The sequence below is a fragment of the Tachysurus vachellii genome, chromosome 3, assembly GCF_030014155.1.
Source record: "Tachysurus vachellii isolate PV-2020 chromosome 3, HZAU_Pvac_v1, whole genome shotgun sequence".
Lineage (NCBI taxonomy): Eukaryota > Metazoa > Chordata > Actinopteri > Siluriformes > Bagridae > Tachysurus > Tachysurus vachellii.
This window is the reverse complement of record NC_083462.1, coordinates 21,056,010-21,062,009: the sequence shown is the minus strand read 5'-3', so window position 1 is coordinate 21,062,009 and position 6,000 is coordinate 21,056,010.

Here is a 6,000-nt window from a genome sequence, read left to right as displayed (position 1 = left end):
ATATATAGCAATATATATAGCCTTGAAAAAAAATTAAAAATTATATATATATATATATATATATATATATATACATATATATATATATATATATATATATATATATATATATATATATATATATATGTATATATATATATATATATATATATATATATATATATATATATATATACATATATATATATATATATATATATATATATATAGCAATAAATTCTGCTATTTACTTGCAGACTTCTGTAGATAAGTATGTATTAAAGTGCACAAGCAGCTGTGCAGCAAGTATTTTACTGTAAAATCGAACTGGATTTTTCGTACAGGACTGGCTTCCTGACGTAAACCTCATTTAAATTTTAAATATTCCAATCATATTCCAATCAAGTGACAGCCAAGTTTGTTGTTTAATTGTTGTCTGTTAATCTATATATCTTTGGTGATTTGTGTTTATTGTCCTACTTGTGGTCTAGTTATTTTAATCCATATAACTGAAAACTGGCTTTGCTGTTGATATGACAATCCCAGGAGTCAGATATTATGTCACTTTTCCTGGATTAAGAGAAACACGTACATGCTGCATATATTGTATTTATAAAGACCCAAATAGTTACATAACACAGTTTTCACAGTGGTAAGTTGTAAGAGGAATAGAAGGCTTAGTGTCACTTGGTAGACTAGTTTGTCCTATAAACTGTGAGACATTGACCCAGCGTTAAAGAATGCTGTCATTGTGCTCAGTTCCCATAAACCGACTCTGCAGCACAACAGACTGAGGGGAGACAGCAGAGGCGTTTTAATGGCAGTAGCCCCTTGGCACAGATTTCTCAATGCAATTAGAGAAGAATGGAAGTGTGGGTCCAAACAGAGGGTCCTGGTTTGCTCTGCTTTTCTGCTGAGTTAATCATCTGCGGTTGCCTGTGAGGAACTGGAGGGGGGAGCGGGACACGACTGGCAACCCAAACTAACAGAGTCCAAATGGTGCTGTAGAAATGAGGAAGGTCAAGAGCTGTTACTACAGCTGCATGTGGTGGAAACCTAATATTATTATTTATTTTTTTCCTCTTAAAGGTTTTTTTTTAGCCTGTATGTAGGAGTGAGAAAAACGAAAGTAAAGAATTCCCACGTGAAATGTAGCAGCAGAATAAAAGAATACACGATGGATTATCTTCGTGTCAGAAAGAGGACTAAAATGCAGGACTACATGAACAATACTAGTGTCTAGAGATTGGGAGGGACTAAGGGAGGATAGGAGTGACATTGTTTTCTCTTTGCACCACACCTTGGTTATTTTGGCCCACACACCACCAAAGACAGCAGGATTTTTAAGATACCAGATGAAAAATTAAAATGCACAGTGAAACACCTAGTTTAATTTAAAAAAATATATCACAAAAGAACCTCTGGAGATTTGAATTCTTCCTAAAATATTGTTGAAAATGAGCTAATACACATGAAGGTGCTGATGGATACAATGTTCTATTTGTAAAGAGAACGCAGTTCAGGCCTTTTTCCAGTAATTCCTATACAAGTTAAATAAACAGGAATGTGTAGGAAAACAGGATAATGTCTGGGCTGTGCTTAAAATCGCATTTGTTTTGACAAGCACTCCATGGTTATCACGCTAGCCTTGAAACATGTAAACCTCCATGTGCCAGGTGGAAGAATTATCCACCCTGATTTTAGTATAAATAAAGCTGATCCCAAATGATTTAGAAGAAGATGTATCATATTGAATGGAAATTTATCCATTAATTATTTACATGTGTATTTCCAAAAAAAAAAATTATTATATTAATGCCCCTGAATTTGTGTCATTTTTATGAATATGTAGACTAACCTTGATTGAATGGCATAAATAATAGAGTGGTATAATTTAAGTTGAATTACTGTACTTTAACATATGGATCACTCTATGATAAAATCACTTGTGTCTTTCAGTTACTCACTCAAATTAAGAATGCCATTATATAAAAGGATGACAGACTGCATTTGCTCGAATGGTGTGTAAGTCAGTTTTGCTTGCTATCTCCTTTTAATTCCATCATTAGAGCCAAGCACTTGATTGGTTGATCTGGTATGTTTCAAGTTGCAATGTGCCTTTAATCCCTAGTGTGTTCTATAAAAATTGCTAACATTGTAAGCCAAATGTATTTAAAATACTGAATGAGAAATTTCTGTCTGAGACACTAATACACTTTGCTTTGAAAAAAAAAATTATGATGATACCGATGCATGATGTGCTTAGGGTATAATTTGGGAAAAGGCCCCACATAAAAATCATTGGTTATAATTACTGTACAATGGATGTTTAACAAACATTCCTAAATGTGGATGCCTTGTGTGTGCCAATAATGGGTAGAAATTTTCTGTTCCACCTACATGCATAAACAAAAAACCTACCCAGATAGCAACTGAGTGATTGCCCAATGCTAGCATGTGCTTCCCACTGTCATCTGGCTCACACACCACAATGGAGGAGCGGTGATTAACTCATCTGTGTCTGACTGCCAGAACACAGCAACAACTCAGGTCTGGTAAGCCCATATTCCAGACCTGAAATGGAGCTGAACCTACATCTGGGGAACCTTTAGGCTACAATTGAAATGCTGCACAAGCATTAGATATGGTAAGTTACACTCAGGTTAATTTTGACCAGACTCCAAATACCAGCAAAACTACTGCTTACATGTTTGGCAAATGATACACTTGACACTGCCATCACTGGCTATTATATGTCTAAGCTCAACATTGAATCATTGTTTGAAGCAAAATTATTCTGTATATATTCTGAAGCAAATTATCCTAAGCATGACGCAGTCATAAGCAGGGGTGTGAAGTAATTGATTTTTTTAAAGTGAGCAAAGTTCTATAACTTTTGTGTCATAGTTGCTTTGAGCACCTTGAATAAACACTATGTTTATTCAACAAATTTTATCAGTACATTATTCTAAAAGATTCAGATAATTTTTACTTTGTTGTTTTAATTTAATTTTTTTCATTTTTGCCACAAGATCTCACTATTTTGGATTGAACCTAAAAAAAAAATCAAAAATCATGTTGTATAAGGATCCCAAATGTTCATTAGAGTAGCTAAAATTATCCTGTGATATGTCTAAAATTATGTCTGAAGTCTTATTAACTTTCATTTTAAGTTTCATTGTAATGGCCAATCAGTCTAATCATTCGATTAAATGAGCACTTGTCCAATTTGGCCAATCCAGCCTCTATGTTTCATCATCAATAAATGCCATGTTCTCTAAAAATCACTTACAATTTATTTAGAGTTTGAACAGACTGGAATGAGAAAGGCTCATCCAAGATAAGCAAGATAATACATGTTTCCAGGTCAAATATGGCAATGGTATGCTCCCAACCATAGCTAATGCATGAACAATCTTTCAGTTTCGGCCCAAAGGTGGCACATCTGGAAGTTCAAATCAAGCTTGAGATGTGGTCCCGCTAATGCTGAATTGTGGATCAATTCTGGCAGGCAAATTTGGACGAGCTCATCCGGGAATTTATGTAGGCCAGATGAAAGTGCTCCAGAACTGTGCTCCAACACTGGGACATCACTCATTTACTATCTGCGTTGTTTTGAACAGTCCTTTCACCAACAAATAAAACACATTTAAAACAATTATGGGTGTTTTGTATCCTAATCCAGACCCATTTGTCAAGACCTAAAGAGTTGTTGAATGAAATGCCATCCACTACACTAAGCCACAATATGGCTTCTTTGTTTCCGAATGGATAGCAATAAAATTGTTAGTTTAGCCAACTGGGAATGACTTCAATACTACACAAGCTAATACTTCTTTCTGAAAATCCCTAAAACCAGTTCTAAGTTCTTATGCCACCCTCATAAATCAAGCTTCTTTCATGAGTACTTACTATGTGCTTTACATCAGTGGGAGAGATGAGGCCACACTTCAAACTTTGGCTTGGATGTGGCATAATAAACCCTGACTAACTCTTGGTATGAACCATGTGGGACCCAAATGCTGGATTTCATTCTGGAAATATCACCAGCTGAGAAACATGTGAAGAATCATGTTTATCAGAGTTGCACAAATTATTAATTTTTGATCCAAAGTCAAATCCAAAAGCAACCCTTCCAAGCAAATGTTGATCAATGCAGACTTAGCCAAGTGCTTCTGGACAGCAGGAAGCGATCACATGGCTGAAACTGTTTCCAGATTTCAACCCACAGCTGACCTGTTTTCCGCATGCCACACGCTCAGCAGGAAAAGATGTTTCGTGTTATGAGCTGTGAAGTGTGAAGTGATCTAGTTCAATCACAGTTCATTTAATGTGTTTGGCATACAGTATCCTGAACATTCTGATGTCATCGCATGAGCGTCGTTAGAGAAAGACAAGTGAGTACAAATTGGAGAGAGAGGAAATAGAATGATAAATAATCCTTCGCTGAACATCACATGCCTCTGGTCTCTGCCAAAGGAATTTGTGCTGTCAACTGTTGAAGCCTACTAAGTCTCCACTGTCTCGGAGGCCTCTGGTGTGAAATAGCAGGAGGAAGTATGCTAAATAAAGTGTGAAATGCTATGAAATGCATTTGGGAATCATAAAATTTACAACAAAATAGAGCTTCATGCCTTCATGCCTATTCAACCCAGTCACTTGTTATGGGCTAGATTTTTCTTTCCAGTAGCAAGTCAACACAACAGAAATGGCAATATAATCTAACATTTTAGAAGTCATCTGAGGAGCTTTAATCAGCTCTCATTAAGCTTCAGGTCTTCATATGTCATATATCATTAAAAGAAACTTCATTTGGCGAATTGTTTTAAATATCAAAACATCAAGATAACACCAAGTCCACCACCTTAATTTGCTATCAGTAATTCTTTTGAAGATGTAAAAAAGATGTAAAGTGCATTGCATAAGTATTTTCCCCCTTGGACTTTTCTACCTGTTATTCTGTTAAGGCTCGGAATAAAAATGGTCTCTATAGGAAGTCCATGTAATGAATATACTTATAATAGCTTTGAAGAGGCAGGAATATACCTTGCAATATCAACATTTGGGATATTTTAGTAACAGAACTCTGTTGAAACTCTTATCCAGAACTTTGACACAGACTTGTTTTGATAACTCATTGGTCTTCATCATGCTGTTAGTTTCAGCATGCACTGTAACAATGGGGCATTGTAGGAACAGGTGCATTTATATTAAAATTACATGACACTTTGAATGTACACACATGAACTATATATTTTTTATAAATTATGTGATAGAGACACTTGTACCAGAACTAGCACAAGTTAAACTATATTGATTTGGTTTATAACAGATAATTGCAATTAAAAGTAATCGGTTCCAGGATATAATACAAATCATTTAGTTTACTCGAAGAGAACAGAAAGGCACTTAAACACAAAGACCCTTAACTCTTAAGGATTGTTTGGTAGTTCCTTTTTGTGACAACGCAAAGGTTCTGTATCAAATCCCTATAACAGATCACTTTTTTAGGGATGTTCCAAATAAAACCCTGTGAGGAAGACACAATCCATTAACTGTCTATTTTATGTTATTTTGTATAGTGTTTATTTTGTTAATTTATGTTAAACTAGCTGTATATTTCTGAGTCAGTGAGAATGGTATCTAGTCTGTGTTATTTCAGGTTCACAACCCTTTAACTATTGTTGTTTTCAATGACACTATCCATGCAATTCCATGCTGTCTATCTGACCCTCTACCCCCCTGTTGTGTGAACTGTTCAATAAGCCCCATGTGTGCACCATATTTCCTTGCATCACAGCTGCTCATCTCCAACGTTGCTGTCCTCCACCTGCATTTTATTGCTTTCTTTGCTTTTCTTGGAGGCCATGCCAGCAAGAGGGAACACGGTTGAAGGGTACATCCATTTTTATTCGTGTGGCAGTCTACACTCCACACCACACCACACACCAGCTATACTCTTCCTACTCATTTTTAGTTCTTGTATGTGTGTGAGTGTGAGTGTGTGTGTGTGGTCCTTAC